The sequence below is a fragment of the Hyaena hyaena genome, unplaced genomic scaffold, assembly GCF_003009895.1.
Source record: "Hyaena hyaena isolate Hyena2069 unplaced genomic scaffold, ASM300989v1 scaffold_218, whole genome shotgun sequence".
Classification (NCBI taxonomy): domain Eukaryota; kingdom Metazoa; phylum Chordata; class Mammalia; order Carnivora; family Hyaenidae; genus Hyaena; species Hyaena hyaena.
In genome coordinates, this window is record NW_024080851.1 from 7,610 (window position 1) to 28,643 (window position 21,034).

Here is a 21,034-nt window from a genome sequence, read left to right on the forward strand (position 1 = left end):
TTGACTGTGTGGTTTTGTGGGAATAAAATTCTTAACCACGTATGCAAAGAAAACTCTCGGTAGTATTTGCTGACTGCATGCAGTTACACACGTGAATATCGATCAGTCATTCCGCTCTGAGAAGCTAAAGTGCCTGTCGTTTCTGTTTCACCCTAAACTCATTTCCTGCTAGGCAAAACTCTTGAAATAGTTCAGGCAAAATAATTCTAAGAATATAACAAATTATGTGCTGATCTCATAAAGGGAGCATTAAGTTCGTGGTGTGCCAAGAGTTCATTTCCAAGTAATGCTGATATACTACTTGCCAAAAAAAATTGCCATTTAATGTTTCAGTGGAGCAGTGATTTATCTTCTAGAATATTTCCAGATGTTCAAATTCACCTTCACTTTAAGAAGCCACATTTTTGAAAGCGAATGACCTTGACTTGCAGCTACCCCTTCACGTGATACATTGTTGTTTAATATGTTGAAAGGAATGAAAGGAAGATGCCTGTTTATTTTGCCTCCCTGTGTTCTTAGCCTAGGAAATCCCCACTGCAAATGCACGGCGACTCAGCGGTGAAAGAGGCTTGCAGGAGCCGCGTGGGGAAGCTGCTGCCACATCTGCTTCGAGTCTTTTGAACTCCAGGGAGCACTGCCATAAGTCTGCTGCTCGTGAGAACTTCGGCTCTGGCTGCCTCCCATTACCAAAGAGAGGAGGAGGCCAGACTTCTGGGTGACCTCTGTCATTCCATACAGTGCTCTATGTAAACACGTTTCTGGGGGTGTCGATTATGGTCAGAGCAGGACACCTTTACTGAGATCATGTATACATTCCATGGGCTGGGGTTTTCAATTTTGGCTCTCACTAACACACAAAGTGGCTATAAGGAGTATGTTTACCGGTTGTTTACTTGATCCGTGCAAGTAGAGAAAAGCCATTTGCACCGGATTGGAAAACCATATTTAGTTTATTTACACCGAATACAAAGACAGTTCTACCCTTCCTCTAAATTACAGATTTATTGAACCTTCTGCTTGGTGGGTGCTTAATATATTTTAACATTAGATGTAGATTCCTAGAATAAAAAGTGTATTTAAGAAAAAACAAAACCTAAGGGCACCTGGATGCCTCAGTTGGTTGAGCATCTGACTTCGACTCAGGTCATATTCCCGCAGTTTGGGAGTTTAAGCCCTACGTCAGGCTCTGTGCTGACCCCGCAGAGCCTGGAGCCTGCTTCCGTTTTCTGTCTCCCTCTCTCTGTCTCTCTGCTACTCCCCACCCCCACCCCCCCGCTCATGTTCTGTTGCTCTTTCTCCAGACTAAATAAACGTTAAAAATATTAAAAAGAGAAAAGAAAACCTTATGAAATGATCTCGGTAGAAAGCCACCCAGCAATGGATATGCTCGGGGTTAATTATTGTAAATAGTATTCTTTTTTTTTTTTTTAAAGCATCACTATCTTTTTTTTTTTTTATGTTTTTATTTACTTCTAGGAGAGAGAGACAGCGCAAGCAGGGGAGGGTCAGAGAGAGAGGGAGTCACAGACTGAAACAGGCTCCAGGCTCTGAGCCGGCAGTCAGCACAGAGCCCGACGCGGGGCTCGAACCCACGAACCGCGAGATCATGACCTAAGCGAAAGTCGGACGCTTAACCGACTAAGCCACCCAGGCGCCCCTTGTAAATAGTATTCTAATGTATTGCCACAAAGTACCCAATTGCTTTTGGAGTTACCCTGCAAGCCAACATATTCACTGTGTGCCCAGGGGCTCCTTCAGATGGCAGACTCTAAGAAGCTTCCGTTTGGATGCTTGTCAGAGCTAAGAACTCTTCTGGGAGTCTGCCATGATGATTAATACCATGGCCGTCAGACTGGCCGTACATGGACCCCAACCGGGGCTACCGTTCACTGGCTGGGCAAACTTGGGCACGTAACTTAACGTCATTTGTAAAACGGAGATACTGTCCTGTCGCCATCGCTGTGAGCAATGGGGATACCAACATAGGATGCTTAAGGTATTTGGCACAGAATAAACTCTCAATATAGAGGATTTTATTATCAAAATTGTAATTATTTCTATTATTGTCATCAGCAGCTATACATCATCTTACTTATATATCTTACTTACATCTTACCTATCTGCAGTGGGATTCTAAAGCAGGGTTTCTTGAATAAGAATGACTTATAGAAAAAAAAAAAGAGTATTCCTGTCTCAAACCATACCTTTTTTCAGCCAGTCATTTTTGTGACGTCATCTTCACCTTAATTAACCTAAGAACATACTTTTTCTGTTTTATTTATGGATCATTTTCATCAGAGAACTTCCTCCTGAGAGGCTTTTCCGATATTTTTATGGAGCAGGAGGAAGTGGGAGAGTTTGGGACTCCTGCTGAGCATAGAGCCTTCTGGAAGCAGCTGAACAGTGCAGTGCGCCTCACAGCTTTGCTCTGTGTTTTGTCCCTGTGTCCATGGCTCTCAGTTTCACCCCTTCCAATCCATGTCTAAGCCGCAGATTATTGGATCTGAAATAGGAAAGCTCACACCCTGAACCTCCAAGACCAGGGGATGATGTGTAGCTTTGTTTCTAGGAAGTGAAATGGCCTTGAACAATGGAGTGTCCACTTTCAGCTCTCATGCCAAGCAGGAAGCAGCCCTTCCTGCCAAAGAGGCTTAAGACATCCAACTCCCTTTTCATATCTGCCTTCAGTTTGGCCCTTATGCTCCTGTTTTATATTCATTTCATGGATGTTACATTTCCCTGCATCACGCTGAGAACTGCAAGCAGGTACGTTCCCAAGTTTTCTTCTTCTTCAAAGATGAGCTTCCTAGATCAGATCATAGTTTGTAATCCTTCCCTTTCCTTTGGTTTTCTGTCTTTCTGATGTGCCCAGATTGGCTTCTTTCTATTACAGATTTTGAACTGAGAGAGATCCATGAGGCGCGGTCTCTGTAGGGTGACCGTGTGTTCTGCTATGCAGACTACACTGCTTATTCCCACATAAGTAATAAGAGTGTCCCCTTTCACTTGCAAACTATCCAAGTTTAGAAGACACGCTGTACGTTCACCCCGAGTCTCAGCCCTGAGTCTCCGACAGGGTGGGCATAAAGTCGTCAATTGTACTACTGTTCAGAGGCTCTCTCCCTCCTAACACCACCAGGAAGAATAGGCTGGTTTGCATCTCCCTGGCTCCATTTGTGTTTATCTGTTTGTTTCTTTCCCCAGCTGGAGTGTGCTGCAATGCAGTGGGATCTCGGCCAGACCCCTACTCTTTTCCAAGTCCTAACTGTGCTACCGATTTCAAGGCAGCCTGCAGTTCTTTGACAGGGGTTGGAAGTGAAAGGCTGCATTGCCCAGCACACAGTGTTTCCTGGCCTTGTCCAATTGCAGTTCCCAGCTATGCATTCTTGGGCAGGAATACACTCTACCCCACTCTCTGCAAACCCATCTACTTGAATACTGACAGTATATTCCCAATGGGGTGGCATGAATAGAAAAAAAATCATAACTATGGTCCATTCTGAGTACTGCTCTGAGGAGTATGGGATGCCTAATGCTTAGTTTTCTGTTCAGTGGATATTTTAGCCTTCAGGGAAATAATAACATTTTTCCCTACCAACTTTGACAGCCTCCACATTGCACTAGTTCAGAGAGTCCAATGTGTAACTCCCCAAATGTATTTTTCCTACATGTCCCCATTGATTATTCAGTTATTAATTTTTTCTCCTGATTTTGACATATGATAGTCTCCAATTTCTAGTTGCTAATTCTAAGAATGTTGCTAATTCTTCTCTTGTATAATGTTGATGGCATACATCACATCTTTTTGTGGGACTTTCACAGAAGATAAAGTAGGCAACAAGAAATTGACACCAAGTTAACCCCAGATTCCTAACTCAAATAATCCTTGGCTGAGTTACCATTCTTTGCTATTTCATTGGAGACTTTTTATTCTGCATTTGGAAGTGAGGTTGTGCTCTGATTTTTTTTTTTTTCAATCAAGGCTGTTTACAGTAATGAAAACTAACAATGGTTTAAGCAAAAGGGGAATTTATAGAAAAGATGCTGGAATATCTCACAGAACCCAAGGAAGAGCTTCATAATAAAAGCTTGAAGAAAGGGAAGCTCTAAGGTCTTTGGCATCAGTAGTTTAAGACCTTCTCCCTAGAGTGCCTCCATTATTTAAGCATTGGGCCAACAGCGTCCTCTGTGTACATTGATAAGTTTCTAGATTCTCTGCCCAAAACTACATATTCCTTCATAAGCTGTGACTGGGGCAGTCTGAGTCAAATATCCAATGACTGTGGCATGGTGATAGGGTCATTTAACATAGACGTTTCTGTTGGCAGTAGCCACTGTGCAGTAGGACAGTTTTTCAGAGAACAGAGAATTGGAATGGGGCAACTATCCTAAGTGGTGTCAATTCCAGTTTTCTATGTATGCTACTCAGTTACATTTTTGGTAATAGACCTATTTTTGAAATAAGAACTATTCCGTATTTCCCTTGGCTATCTACCATATTCATGCGTGCAGGCCATCTGTACTCTGCCTAAGGAAAGCCATATGATAGCAAAAAAGACGAAAACAATTATTTTAGGAGGAGAGTTCCTATGAGATGGTAAGGAGATTATTAACAGCAAGCCTTTTCCACAAAGATTATACAAACGACTCCCTGCGTTAGGGAAAAGTTGTGTTGGAAGGGAACCTATGAAAATGGAAATACCAGTAGATCTCAGAAAGAGTGTCTCCCAGCCCATCTGACCAGAAGAGCTGGTGAGAACACCTGAAAGCTGTGGAAGTCCAGTGGAAGTCCAGTCAAGAGGCAGGCAAAGAGAGTGATTGCCCCCAGAGCAAAGCCAGTACTGAGTGTGGAGTGTTTCCCTCCTACACACAAGCAAAGGGATTCATTCATAGCCAAAAAGAGGGTAGCTTCCAGCCACTCCCAACTGGAGAGCCTGTTAGTGACATTAAGAGCAGCCTAAAGTGACACCTGCCCTTCCTGACCAGGCAACGAAACCACTGTGGCTGCTGGCTCCATATGACCAGAAGAGGTAGCCAGACGCCTAGAATCTATTCTGCCCAGCAGTGCCCCAGACAAGAGAAAGGCAGGCGGAGCCAATAGTTGCAAAGCAAAACCAGTGGACCTATTTGTCCAGAGAACTTGGGGTGCAAGTTGGCTTGAGTTAAGGTAACAAAGAGTTTTACCAGCTTTAGAGCTGCTTCTTCCTCTGTGCCTGGGCAAGGAAACTAATTCATAGGGCCACTCATTGCCAAATGTAGCTTTCCAACTGCTTGACCGGGGAACCCACCCAGAGCACATGGCAAGCTGTGCAGCCCATCCAGTAGCCCTGTTTACAGTGGCACTTGAACAAAGAGCACAGTCTATAGTTTCTCCATCTGTAGAGCAAAACTGATGGCTTCACCTGACCAGCAAATTCAGTGTACACTCTTACCTGATACAGATTCCCAGACAATGAACCATCCAGACGGGCCTCATCCTAGTGCCCCGTCAGTGCAGGGAAGCTAATTCATAGTCCTGTCTACTACCAAATATTGTACCTAGTCCCAATCATCTAGTGATCCTGATCAGAGAATCCAGTCATCCATAGAGCCCATCCTACAATCTCAGATGGGCAGGGAACCCAAGCCAGCAGTCCTATACAGATGCTCTCAGCAAATGGCATCCCTCACCCCTCCACACCCCACCTGAGAGCTTAAACAGTTGCTTTGACCAAAAAATAGAACAGGACATAGGCATCTCTGCCCAAAGGCATTACCTGCAGACATGCCCAGAAACATAGTAATAAAAACTTATGCCTTATGGAACTAGAAAAAGAAGACCAAACTGAGTCCAATGTTAGAAGAAGAAAGGAAATAATAAATATTAATGCAGTGATAACAGAGAATAGAAAAACAATAGAAAAGATTAATCAAACTAAGAGTTGCTTCTTTGAAAAGATAAACAAAATTTAAAAATCTTTAGCTAGACTAGCCAAAGAAGAAAGAGAGAGGATCCAAATCAACAGAATTATAAATGTAATAGGAGGCATTTCAACTGACACCACAAAAATTCAAAAGGTAATAAGAGGCTACTATAAACAACAATATGACAACAAAATGGTCAGTCTAAAAGAAACAGAAAAATTCTTAGAAACATACAACCTGCCAGGACTGAATCTAGAAATAATAGAAAATCTGAATAGATTAATTACTATTAAGCAAATTGAATCAGTGATTAAAAATCTCCCAATGACAACACACCACGACTTGATGGCTTCACTGGTGAATTTTACCAAACATTAAAAAGAAATTAACACCAATCTTCAAACTCCTCCAAAAAGCAAAGTGGAGGGAATACTCCCAAAGTCATTTTATGATACCAGCATTATCCTGGTGCCAAAACTCAGAAAAAGACACTAGTGGAAAAGAAAACTATAAGCAGATATCTCTGATAACTATAGATGTAAAAATTCTCAATAACAGACTAGTAAGCCAAATTCAGCTGCACATTAAAAGAATCATTCACCATGATTAAGTGAAGTTCATCCACGCGATGTGTCGACATATGCAAATCAATCAATGTGATACATCACCTGACTAGAATGAAAGAGAAGAATCATATGGTTATCTTAGTAGGTGCAAGAAAAGTTTTTGACAGTATTCAACTCCATTCATGATAAAAACTGTTTACTAATTAAGCATAGAAGAAACATATCTCAACAAAGTAAAGACTATAGATGACAAACCCACAGCTAACATTATATTCAATGGTAAAATGTTGAAAGTGGTTCCTGTAAGATCAGGAACAAGACAAGGGTATTCATTCTTACTATTCCTATTCAACAGAGTACTGGAAATCCTAGCTAGAACAATCAGGGAAGAAAAAGAAAGAAAATGTATTAGACTTGGAAAGGAAGAAGTAAGATTGTCTCTTCCTGCAGATGACGATTTTATATATAGAAAATCCTAAAGACTCAACCAAAAAGCTGTTTGATCTAATCAATGTATTCCATAAAAGTGCAGGATACAAAATTGATAGGCAAAGGTAGTAGCATTTTTATACGTTAACGATGAATCTCCTAAAAAAAGAAATAAATCGATCTCATTTAGAATAAAGTTATAAACAGTAAGATGCTTAGGGATAAATTTAGCCAATGAGGTGAAATATATCTACTCTGCAAAATGCAAGACATTGATGAAAGAAATAGAAGAACACACAAATAAATGGGAAGTATCTTGTGGTCATGGATCAGAAGAATTAATATCATTAAAATGTCAAGCCATCTATAGAGTTAATGTAATTCTTATCAAGGTTCCAATGGCATTTTATACAGAAACTCCTAAAATCTATATGGAGCCACAAAAGACCCCAAATAGCCAATGAAATACCGAGAAAGAAGAACAAAACAGGAGGCATCACACCTCCTGATTTCAAGTTATAGTAATCAAAATAGTATGGCACTATTTTTAAGAGTACAGGATAAAAACATACAAATAGACTAATGAAACAGAATTGAGAGCCTCAAGATAAACCCACACATATACTCAACTAATATTTGATAAGGGAGCCAAGAATACTCAGTGGAGGAAAGACAGTCTCTTCAATAAATGGTGCTGGGATTATTGGATATTTACATGTAAAAGAATGAAACTGGACTCATAAACATTAAGTTGAAATGGATTAAAGACTTAAATGTAAGACTTGAAACCATGGAACTCCTAGGAGAAATATAGCAATAAAGCTCCTTGGCAAGGGTCTTGGTAATGATTGCTTGGATATGACACCTAAAGTACAAACAACAAAATCACAAATAAACAAGTTTACATCAAACTGTAAAGCTTCCGTACAGCAAAAGAAACCATCAGCAAGGTGAAAAGACAACTTACGGAATGGGAACAAATATTTGCAAACCATTTATCTGATAAGGGATTAATTTCTAATACATAAAGAACTCATACAACTAAAGAACAGAAAAATTAATAATCATATTAAAAATGGGCAAAAGACTTGAATAGACATTTTTCCAAAGAAGATATATGAAAAGCCAACAGATACATTAAAAGATGCTCAACATCATTCATCATCAGGGAAATGCAAAATAAAACTCCAATGAGATATCACCTCACAGGATGTTATGCTGAGCAAAATAAGTCGGGCAGATAAGGACAGATACCATATGTTTGCACGTATAGGAGGATTAGGAGGAACTTAGCGGAGGATAAAGTGGGAGAAGAAGGGGAAAAATAGTTAGGGAGAGGGAGGGAGGCAAACCATGAGAGATTCTTGAATGCCGAGAATAAACTGGGGGCTGATGGGGGAGGGAGGAAGGGGAAAGAGGATGATAGGCATGGAGGAAGGCACTTGTGGGGATGAGCACTGGGTGTTATATGGAAACCAACTTGACAAAAAACTATTTTTTAAAAAAAGAGGCTCAATTAAAAAAAAAAAAAGATATCACCTCACATCTGTTAGAATGTCTATCATCAAAAAGACCAGAGATAACAAATACTGGTGAGAGGGTAGAGAAAAGAGAGGAATCTTGTGAACTGTTGGTGAGATTGTGAATTGCTATAGCCACTGTGGAAAACAGTATGGAGGATCCTCCAAAACTTTAAAAGAGAAATACCATATGATCCAGCTAACTCACTCCTGGGAATATATCCACAGGAAATGAAAACACTAACTCAAAAAGATATATGCACCCTCATGTTTATAGTAGTAGTATTTACAGTAGCCAAGACATGGAAACAGCCTAAGTGTCCATTGATTTATAAATGGATAAAGATGTTGTGGTAATAACATACAGTGAAATATCATTCATCCATAAAAAGCGAGAAAATCCTACCATTTGCAACAACATAGATGGACCTTGAAGGCATTATGCTAAGTGAAATGAGTCAGATAGAGACCACTAATCATCTCACTTACATGTGAAATCTAAAAAAAAAAAAAAAAAATTAATTAAAAAAAACTCATAGGAAAAGAGATCAGACTTGTGGTTACCAGAGGTAGAGGAAGAGGAACAGGGTACTGGAGGAAGGTGGCCAAAAGACACAAACTTCCAGTTATAAGATAAATAAGAACGGAGGTAATGGAGAATGATGATGTAATTACAACGTAATGTGCAACAACAATGGCTATAACGAACAGGAAAGTTGTTAAGAGAATTAATTTTAAGACTCCTAGTCTTAGAGAAAACTATTTTCTATTTTTTTGTTCTTTCTTTTTTGTTTTTTTTTTCTCTATGAGATGATGGATGTTACCTGAACTTACTGTGTTGGTCACTTCACAATATACGTAAATCAGGCCATCATTCTGCACATTTTAATTTATACAGTGATGTATGCCAATTATTTCTCAGTAAAATTAGGAGAAGGGAGTAAAAAAGAGTAATAAGGTATATAATTGATACCTCTTATTGAATGTTTAGAGCATTTACTCTCTTTTTCCATGTGACAGATACCCTTATACATAAAATCATTATGGATATCTAATTATTTCAGTGAGAAGACTCTAGAAGTAGAATTCCTGGGTCATTTTTAAAGGGCATTTTAAAGCCTTTGATTCATATTAGCAAATTAGTCCTGCAGAAAATTCACACAAAATTACAACACATTTTCCTCCCACTCTTGTCCACAATCAAAATTATTAAAAAGTTATCTGTACGTTTTATATTTCACTTTTATTTTATCCTTTTTCTTTGGCTGCCAGCATTTTTAAAAAAATATTTTGATGCTTACTTTCCCTCCCTTTTTTAAAACAAATAATTTCGCATTTTTACCCATTAAAATTGTTCCGTTTCTTCTTATTTATTATAGCTTTTATAAGTTTATTATCCCTTTGTGGACTATAGTTTTCTCTAGTTTGTCATTTGTCTTTTTAAATTTGCTTTTGCTTGCTTGTTTATTTTAAATGTTTAATTATTAATTTCTAATTTTGTTGCATTTTGATCTTTGCATAAAATATTGAACCAGTAATAATTGCTAATGTTGGTATACTCATGTGTATGTCTCTTAGCTTTTTTAAGTGTTTATTTATTTATTTTTAAAAGCATTTTTAAATGCTTTTTTACTTTTGAGAGAGAGAGAGAGAGAAAGAGCGTAAATGGGGGAGGGGCCAAGGGACAGGGAGATACAGAATCCGAAGCAGGCTCCAGACTCTGAGCTATTAGCACAGATCCCCACGCAGGGGTCAGACTCATGGACCAGGAGATCATGACCTGAGTCGAAGTGGGACACTTAACTGACTGAGCGTCCAGGCACCCCAAATGTTTATTTATTTTTGAAAGAGTGTAAGTGAGGGAGGAGCAGAAAGAGGGGGGACAGAGGATCCAAAGCAGGCTCTGCATCAATGGCAGTGAGCCTGATGGGGGGCTCAAACTCAGGAACCTTGAGATCATGACTTGAGTCGAAGTCAGATGCTCATCAGATGCTTAACCAACTAAGCCACCAGGTGCCCCCATGTCTCCTAGTTTTAATGCAACTTATGTTTTTGAGTTCATCTCCCTTTTTGCCTTGAGAAAGGCATGCTTGGCTTACTTCTCTGGTAGTGTTCTTCCCCATTCTCACTAATTCCACAAAAGCTCTAGCAGTTTATTCATTTTCTGACTCTCCTGCTCTTATTTATTCTCAAGTAAAGAGTTTGGTAACAGTTTGATGTGTCTTAATACAATATTCAAAGTCTCTTATAGACTAGCAAAACATAATTAAACCTAGAATGTCATGGTCCTTAGAGTTGAGGCTATTTTAATTTCAGTTTTGTGAGAATCTTTAACCCGGTGTTGGATATTTATATTTGTGTCATATTTATATACATACACACACACCTACATATCTCAGAATGAGTATGTCAGACTATAAATTATGAATGTCCAAGCAAGTAAAACCAAATTGTGTTTATAGAACAAATACAAGAGTACCTGAAGTCCCAGTGTCCTGGTAGATGAGTGATGAAGGGATTCTTGATATGATACTTTGATCAACAAGTTAAAGTTAGCAATCAATAAATTAAAGGGAAAATGTGTATTTTTCGATAATTTCAAATTTTTGCAATTTCATTTTCTTCTGCAATTAGTCTCTCTTCTGAGTCATCTACTTCTCTCTCTCTCTCTCTCTCTCTCTCTCTCCTAGATTACTCTGTGTCTACAAACATGGAGTGGTGTCTCCAATCCTAAAATGAACAACACCCACAAAACAGATTAAAAGTAAATTAACCTTCCCTTGATTCCACATGAGCTTTTGCTTTATTGTAGACAGGCCTTCCCTGCAGACCCCCCCACTAGTGTTGTTGAGAACTGGTATTTTCACTTTGCCTTTCGTATTTCCTCTACAAACATCTTCAGTTGGGCTTCTGTCCCATTTCACATTGTGGTAACTCTCGTCAAGGTCTGTAGGGTGCTCCATTTTGTTACTTCCGGTAGTCACTTTGGTTTTCCTGTTCGCTTGTTCTCGCAGCAGCAATAGAGCAAGATGGCTGCTGCTTCCCCTCAAAACACTCTTTTCTCTTGGTTTCAATGACACTGTTCTCTCGTGGATTTCCCTCTACCTTGCACGCTGCTCCCTTCCAGACTCATTTCTTGGATCTTTTTCTCCTCAACTTGGCGATACTAGAGGACTCTAGACTTAATCTTTGGGCTCATTTTCTTCTTTATCTTCCTAATCTCCCTTTAAGAATCTATCTTGTCCTGTGGACTAAAATTCCATCAAAAGCTTTTTTTATATCTGGCTTCTTTCACTCAGAAAATATTTTTGGAATTCATCCACAGGCTTGTATATACTAAAAGGTTTTTATTTTATCTTTATTGATGGTTAGTATTGCATCGTATGACTGTACTACAGCTTGTGTGTTTATTCACCTGTTGGTAGACATTCAGGTTATGTTCAGTTTGAGGCCATTATACATAAAGCTACTATGGACATTTTACTTATGCCTCTATGTGGACAAAGAACTCATTAGGGGGATGTGGCCAGTAAATATTTTGGCAAGGAATGGGTGGGACTTTTGTTCAGTGTATGTTAAACTTAACGGAATTGACAAACTATCTTCCAAAGTGGTTGGACCATTTTACATTCCCTCCAGCCATGGTGAAGTTCCATTTGCTTCACATCCTATCCGTTGTTATTATCAGATTTTAAAAATTAGCCGTTATAGTTGGTACACAGTGATTTTTAAGTTGTGTTTGTCTGATGAATAATGATGTTGACCATCTTTTCATGTGCTGATTAAGCACTTGCCCATTTTTATTAGGTTATTTATCTTCCCTTTATGGAGCTGTAGAAATTCTTTGTAGATTCTAGATACATATCCTTTGTCAGTTATATGTGCTGAGAATATTTTTCCCAGTTTATATCTGGCTGTGTCCCTCTAACTAAGGTCATTGCTCCTTTGAAAATGGCCATCTGTACAGGACCCTGTTTCTTTCTGGATTCAAGTAATCCATGCTTACCTCATCCCTACAGACTTACATACGATAAGAACCGGACTGTCTCCAGCCCTGAGCTACTGCACTAACAACCACAGTCTCTCTCACACATGCTTTTGCAAACATTTCCTTTGAAAATAAGTCCTCCTTGAGCCATGTATCTCCTGTAGGGTCGTTTGTCCTCTCTTTCCCTGTCTCTCTGTTTAGAAACGTTATTATTATCTTCTCCAACTAGAATATAAACTTCATGAAAATGACTAATGTGCCTTCATTACCACTGTATCTTTAAAAAAATACCTTTCTAAAGAAATATTTGTTTAATAAATAGATGAAATAATAGCAAAACTTTGCCTGGGCAGAAATCCTGATTTGATTCTAGACTAATAAATGGTTTTAGCAAATCTAAAGAATTATAGGAAAGGATAGTTTCCTGATCTACAAAACAAACAAACAAACAAACCATAAAAACAACAAAAAACAGGCTCTAAGGACAGGATATTGTCCTTCAGCAGGATATTGTCAACATGAAATTCGGGGTAGTTGAGCATCCCTCCTTTAGAAAAATGTAAGTATCTAGAATTGTCTGCCAAGCTTTTGAAAATATAGGTTCCCAGGATCCAGCCAAGACCCATCAAAAGAGGATCTCTGTGAATAATTAGTTTAAAAATCTCTCTGGGTGATGTTAACACAGCTCCTTGCCCCAAGCTGCTTCTCTGGGTTTTATCTCTCAAAAAAATCTCCGCCTCCAGTCCCCTCACATCACACCCCCATAAACTACATATTTCTCTTCAAGTCAGCGTTAAAGATCAGTATAAACATAACGAGGCAGAGTTTTAAAATAAAAGAAAAAACATACTGTATGTTTATGAAAAACTTCTCATGGTGTTTAGATAAGTGCTCTTTCAGTCTTGATCCTTGAAAAACAAATGGCGGTCTATCATTGTATCCAAAGGCAGCATTTGGTCTTAAGTTTTGGCAAGAAGCTCAAAACTGAATAACAGTTACAATCTAAATAATGAACTAAATAATGAATCATAGTGTTCCTGAAGCAGAATGGATGTGTTTTTTTTTTTAAACCATAATTCTGCTTAAGAAATGTTATAAAGGATTCTATTATGGTGCAAAATGCTCCTTTCAACTCTAAAATAAAATCCTTATAAAACAGAGGCTGCTTTGAAGGCGCAAGTTCCAGGCTCCATACATGCTGTCGCCACCATAAAGCATGAATCAACACATCAACATGGCTTCCTTTTTTTTTTTTTTTTGGTCTGAGAAAAACTGTCAAGTAGTAACATGGTTAATTGGCAAGCCTTCTCAGTTCATCTCTGCATGACTGTAACAGGCCCTCCGATTTGTTCTTTCTTTCCCCGTCCTTGTTTATATCCTAACTCACCTGGATTGTTTGTTCCAGAAAACTTCTTATCCCTGTGAGTGATTCCATTGTCTGTTACACTGCAAACTGTCCCGGCTGTAAATGGAATCTTCCCCAAGTACAGCTCCACTCACAACCGCCTCAAAGTGTAAAGTTCTCAGCCTGCTTTGCCAATGCCACCAGCCTCCAATGGCATGTTCCAAATTCCAGCCTCAGTACCTTCGTTTTCAAGAATTCCTACTTGTTTATGAGAGGTTGCAAAATTTCTGTAAAGGAGAGGGATGCTAGGACAGCCATGTGATTCGAAGGGCTGAGGGCTTTTTGAAGCTACGGTTGCAAAAATAACACAGTGGTTTTATTATATTGTAGCTCCATTTTTTTGGGGACTCGGGAGTGGAAGTAATTTACAGATATGATGATTATGGAGAATAGGGTTGCAGATGCTAAATCCTATTATAGATTGTCCTATGGTGTATTTTGGAATTTTTATCTTCCCCAATGCACTCTATGCTACTACCTGTCTGATGCCTACTCATTTTATAAAGCCTACCTCAAGTCTTAATTCCTGACAAATAACTCTTGAAAATCTTTAGTAATTTCCTTAATGTTCCTTGAGTTAGCCTCGCATTGTTAATCATGTTTGGAAATACATATGGTGTCTCAGCTAGACAACAAATAGGTTAAACAGGAGGAAAGAGTCTATCTTATACCAAAGTATCTACATAGTATTTAAGATGATTCTCTTGAGGTAGCAGACATTTAACCCACACTTTGCCCATTGACTTAAATACCTAAAAATTTTTAAACTTTTTATAGTGTTTATTCATTTTTTTTTTTTTTGAGAGAGAGAGACAGACTGTGAGTGGGGGAGGGGCAGAGAGAGAAGGAGACACAGAATCCAAAGCAGGTTCCAGGCTCTGAGCTGTCAGCACAGAGCCCAATGTAGGGCTTGAACTCATGAACCACAAGATTATGACCTGAGCCGAAGTCAGACGCTTAACCTGCTGAGCCACCCAGGCGCCCCTAAATAACTAAAATTTTAATGGAAAGAATAAAACATAAGTATGTGCAAGAAAGTAACTATAAACCTGAGATTATCCAGAAGCTTAGAACTTTGATCAGAAGACCTGGACTCCATTCCACCGCTGCGACTTTTGCTGAGTCAGTTAACCACATTCTCACAGCTTCCTGAAGCCAAAGAGCACATGAGAAGGGCTGACTTTTTCAGCCTGGAGTGAGGATCCAGTGAGAAAATGAATGGGAAAGTACATTGTAAGCCATGAAAGTTTAAACAAATGGTTACCCACAAAATAGACTGGACCATCTTTTAAAATTTTTTTAAGTGTATTTATTTTATTTATTTTTGACAGAGAGAACCAGCAGGTGGTGGGATAGACACAGAGAGGGAATCCCAATCCATACTGGTCGCACAGAGTCTGATGCAGAACTAGATCCCACAGTGCTGAGATCATGACTTGAGCCAAAATCAAGAGTCAAACACTTAACTGACTGAGCCACCCGGACCCCCCTGACCAACTTTTTAAATATAATAATCATGTTGTATCATTCTCTTTTTAAAAATATTGCATCATTCTTAAGCTTATTAAAACATTTTACCCGGAATAATAGGCTCTCTCTAGCCCCTGTTTCTACAATGACCCACCATTTATTTGTGCAACTGAATTAAGTGCCCCGCCCACCTTCTGTATATTGCCCTTTCCCCTTCCCCCCCCCCCCCCCCCCCCAGTCCTGCTCCTTCTTCTCTTAGGTCCTCTTGCTTTGGGTCTGTTATAAATGTTTTTTCCTGGCTACAGCGATGTGGGTCCACCCAGCAACTTGGAGGGTTTGGCTCAGGGGCTGCCCAGAAGGAGGTGTTGTACTGACTCCATCTCCCCAGAGGCCCCTAGTGCTATATCAGGCAGAAGCCTTACCCACTTAAGGAGCCACCACCTCTGCCATGAGCCCCCAGGCTTGTCTGTTCCAAATAAACTGACCGTTCACAGGCTGCAGGAATCAGGATTATTCACCTTGCCCTGTGGGGTACAGGAAGACTGAAGAGGAACCAATGAGCAGCCTTTGGGGGCTGGGTGCTGGGAAGCTTGGAGGTTATTACACAAACGGAAAAGCTACATACGAATAATGCGCAAGTAGCCTGTGGAATAAATATGGATACACACACATACACAAAACAAACAAAAAACTCATTCACACCAGCCCACTCTGGTCTCCCTTTAATTCCTGTGACATTTCAAGTCTCTTCTGTGGCTGAGTCTTCCTAGTCTTCAGTTCTTGGTTCAAATGCCACCTCTGCAGAGATCTTTCCAGAACATCCTATCTAAACATCCTTCACTCATGCATTGCCAGGTTGTTCTCTATCCCACCATCTTGTTCTTTCACCTCCTGATACTGACAAGTGTTTGAAGTCACCTTGTCCATTTTTTTGTTTATTTATTCATGATCTTCCCCTACCTCAGGGTTGAGGACTTGTTCTCTCCTCTGTCTCCACACTGAGTGGACACTCAGTGAGTTTCATGAAAGTTGAGCAAATGAGTGAATGATTCAAACAATGATCGAAACCCAGGAACAACAGGGCCAAGAGAATAATTAGAAGAAAGTTCAGGAGGAATTAGCCATAATAGACGTGAAGCTGACAGATACAAGCCAGTAGTGGGCAAAATAAAGTATGGAATTGGGAAAGATATGGAAAATTATAATATAAAAAGATTAAGAAAGAAAGGACATTCTTCTGGGGAAGTCATAAAGCTATTAGTTTTAGGAAGTAATATTTTAGGTAGAAAAGGAACACTCAATATGTCATTTGAGAGATTATATTAATTATATGTTTCAGCTTCCTGTGTTTATGAGCAACACATTTCCAATCTAGTTGCAACCTACTGAATATGGGAAAGATGAGAATTTATTTTAGATCTCAGACTTCTGGGAAAACAGGGTGACTCTTTGAGCCCACAAATGCAGGGACATATTTGGAGCCTGCTTCAAAGGACAATTTTACTCTCTCCTTGTAAATTTTGTCCACCAAAAAGCCAAATTTCTTTCCAAGTTACAATGTTTCAGCAGAGTCCCATTGCTCATGTAGTGATTTGCCTGAGGCCTTTGGCAAAGTCTTTCTTGTCATTTTAAAAAATGCTAATTTTTGGAATTAACTTAGATCTGTGTCTGATGCCAACCTTTAGCCATTGGATGAACAGCTAGTGACCTGAAACATTTTGAATATTACAACCATCAAATTTCTGTCTCCTCTTTCATTTTACTTTAGGTATTCTTGTCTTCTGATTTACGATTTTCCCTCACATAATCTCTTGTGCATGGAATAGATCTAGCCCACAGTAAAATTATCAAATTATGAAATAATTGAAGTTTCTTTTTCACTCATTCCCAGGCTTGCTATATTCAACTTCTCCTAGAAGAAAAGCCTTTGCTTTACATGCTCTGGTCCCCCCCCCCCCATATTCCCCATACCCCTTGAATCATTCTTTTCTCTTCCAGCTTATTCAGTACAGCTCATTCAAGGCAAGATTTAGATGTTAATCATTTCTACTTCTATATGAACTAAATACATGGTGTCAAGGTTTTAAAAGCATTTAACTCAAAGAAGTAGGTTTCAACTCTGGTTGCCCATCATAATCATGCAAGAATCATTTAAACTATATCTGTATCTGAGCCTTCCACCCCTAAATATTCTGATTTAGTTTGTCTTAGATGGAGCTCAGCATCAATATTTTTTAAAATATTCTAGGTGATTTTTAGGTACAGGATTGAGAGTTGTTGACCTAAAGCCTAATCTCTCTTCTTGCAAGGACAGAATTTTGTCTCCTAGGAAGGCAATCTAACAAAACTAAGAAGATATTCTATCAGCAAAGGTTCTAGAAAGAGAAGTTGATCCACTCTGTGTATTATGGACAAGAGATTTATTATAAGATATTAGACTTCACATATTGTGAGAGGAGGTGCATAAGTAAAGATCAGAAACGGAAGCTGTAAGGTCAGAGAGAAGTAGCTACCAGCCCTCCTAAAGACCTGGCACGAGTGGTCTTCGCAGTGACATCCAGGGAGCCAGGCCCTCTTGGCTGCAGACCGAGGCTGTGAAGGCGAGAAGGCAGAGAAATTTGCCCCCAGGGGTGTGTCTGGCTCAGGAGGGACCCCTGCAGGGGAGATAGGTTGCAGTCAGCAGGGAGAAGGCCACAACGCTGGAACGCATACCCCTTTTCTCTCTCTCCCTCTCTCAGGTAGCTAACTAACAATGTTCCTTTTGCCCTGCAGATCTCACCCAAATTTCTCTTTTGACCAATGCTAACCTGGAGCAAAACAGAGAAGGAGATGCTACAAAGATACTTTTTATGGAGCCAAGTTGATACCTACAGGTGTCAAGAGGAAAACACAGTACATTTGGGGATTTAGACACCAGCCGCAGATAGCGATCTACGTTCTGCTTACTTCATCAACAAGTAAGGCTAGTCTTGCCCCAAAACATCTTCTAATAACCTCAAAGCCATTAGGATGGCAATTACTAACGTAAAAGCAAAAACAAAAAAACAGATGATAATAATAATTGTTGATAAGGATGTGGAGAAATGAAAGCCCTTGTGCTTGGTGGGAATGTAAAATGGTACCAATACTATGGAAAACAGTATGGCATTTCCTCCAAAAATTAAATACAGGCTTATCACGTGGCCCAGTAATTTCACTCCTGGATATATACCCAATAGAAGTGAAAGCAGGTGTTCAGACAGCTATTTATATGCCAATGTTCATAACAGCATTATTCACAATGGCCAAGAGATGCAAGCAACCCAGTGTCCACTGCTGGATGAATGAATAAATCAATGTGCCATATTAAAAACAGTGGAATAGTATTCAGCCTCAAAAAGGAAGGGAAGTGGGGCACCTGGGGGGCTCAGTGGGTTGTGTCCGATTTCAGCTCAGGTCATGATCTCACAGTATGTGAATTCAAGCCCCACATTGGGCTCTGTGCTGACAACTCAGAGCCTGGAGCCTGCTTCAGATTCTGTGTCTCCCTCTCTCTCTCTGTCTCTGCGCCTCCCCCTCTCGCATCCCGTCCCTCTCTCTCTCTCAAAAATAAACAAACATTAAAAACAATATTTTAAGAAAGAGAAGTCTGACATATGCTAAAACATGGGATAATCCTTGGAGACATTATGATAAATGAAATGAGTCACAAAAGGACAGATACTGTATGATTCCACCTATATATGTATCTAAGTGCTCATTCATAAAGACAGAAAGCAGAGTGGTGGGTGCAGGGGTGGGGGACAGGGGAATGAGCAGTAGACACAATTTCACCTTTGCAAGATGAAAAAAGTCCTGGTGGATGGCAATGATGGCGGCAAACAATCTGCATGCAGTTAACGTCATCAAATTGTACACTTAATGGTTAAGATGGTAAATTTTATGTTATGCGTATTTTACCACAATTTTAAAAAAGGAGAAAGAAAAAAATCATGGAAGAGGGGAGCCTAGGTCTGTTTATTTATTTTTAATGTTTTATTTATTTCTGAGAGATAGTGTGAGCAGGTGAGGGTCAGAGAGAGAGGGAGGTACAGAATCTGAAACAGGCTCCAGGCTCTGAGCTAGCTGTCAGCACAGAGCCCGAGGCACAATGCTCGAACCCACGAACCGCGAGATCATGACCTGAGCCGAAGTCGGACATGAGCCAAAGTCGGACACTTAACCGACTGAGCCACTCAGGTGCCTTTAAGTCTGTTTAAAAGGCTGAAGCCTCGCATGCCCATGTTAACTAACTCCCTGTGCTCTTTGATTGAAGGGAATAAAAGTCACAGATAACTCAGAAAACTAAAAAAGGTGGAAATAATGAGCTGTCAGGAAGAAAGGGAAGAGGAGGCAGAAACAGAGGAGACCACTCAGAATACTAATTTGGAGAGGAGTCTACATCAATGGCCACAACTTAATTGATTTATGGGAAGTTGGAATGTTCTAAAGACAAAAGGAAACGACATAACCAGCAAACAATCCAGGAGGGGGAAACAATAAATTGTTTGTGGAAGCTCTTTGATTAATAATATGTATCTGTAAAAAAAAAAATCCATTCTACATCCATCAAAATACATAATGCAACTTTCAAAGACTCAGAAAAAATAACAAGGTATAAAAGGTGTTAGAAGTCACCAGTATTTCTGCAAAACAGTATTTAAAAGATTACAGCAGATGGAATCACAGCCATTAAACACTGTGAATAAAAGAGTAAACCATTATTGCTTTTAAAGGACATCTGAGTGTGTCCGTCTGAAAGGAAATATGCATATTATCAGAAATTATCTTTAGAAGTTGAGATTCACAGAAATAGTTTTCGTCGTTCCTTTGTATTTCGTCGTGCATTTGTCATGTATTTGTGCTGTTTGAGTTTCTAGCAAGAATAATACATTACTTCTATGATCGGAAAAGCGGTAATGCTGTTTCAGACGAAACAGAAAAAGGCTCCCCACTTCTAGCGAGGTGTCCTTCCTACGAATGCGGGGGAGGGAGGTGATCAATACCTCTGCCCACTTGGGAGGGGAGGAAGTCTGCCTCGCGGGGCTGGGGAATCAGCACCCGGAGGGATTCCGAGAGCCTCGGGGCCTTTCCTGCGTCGGCCGCTCGGGCCACGACGGCGCGGTTGCGGCTGCAGGCGTATAAACAAGGTCGTCCGCGCGCGCGGAGACGCTGACTCGTCCCCAGTGCCGGAGTGAGTCAGCAGCTGCCGACCCGGGTCAGAATGCGCTCACGCGGGTCAGTTTCCGTGACCCGAAGGCTGGGGGTTAGGAGGGAGGACTCTGCAGCGGAGGAGGTGGAGGAGGATCTTGGGGGCGGTTGGGGGAGGGAGGACTCTGCAGCAGCTGCAGGGGGATCGCGGGGCGGGGGAGGCAGCCCGGACGGCGCACGGTCACTGCTGGAGGCTGCTGCGTCCTCCGCCTGGATGAGCGAGGGGAGCGATCCTCTTCCAAAAAAACGATATAAATCTGGCCTGAAGCCGGCACCAGGCAGCAGAGACGGCGTGGGTCTGGTCTGGTCACAGCTCAGTTTCCATCAGGACAAGCCGCAGGTTTCAGCCGTTTGCAGCTCTGCAAGGAGACGGAGGCTACCAGCCCCCCAGAGCAGACGTAACGCTTGTTTTCTGGCAGCTCCTGGCTGGGCGCTGCGGGCTGACCCTGGAAACTTCCTTTGCTTCGATGGGTGGAGTCTTTATCCCTCCCCTGGGGTTGAGCCCTTGTTGATTTCTGGGCAT

General features: G+C 40.4%; 1 long non-coding RNA gene across 1 annotated transcript; it reads left to right on the plus strand.

The window, feature by feature from the left end:
- The first annotated feature begins 523 nt into the window (after positions 1-523).
- LOC120238883 lies at positions 524-19,820 on the plus strand. The gene is made up of 3 exons (XR_005530321.1): positions 524-715; positions 18,055-18,239; positions 19,577-19,820. It is a non-coding gene; the product is annotated as an uncharacterized LOC120238883 (long non-coding RNA).
- Positions 19,821-21,034: the final 1,214 nt, after the last annotated feature.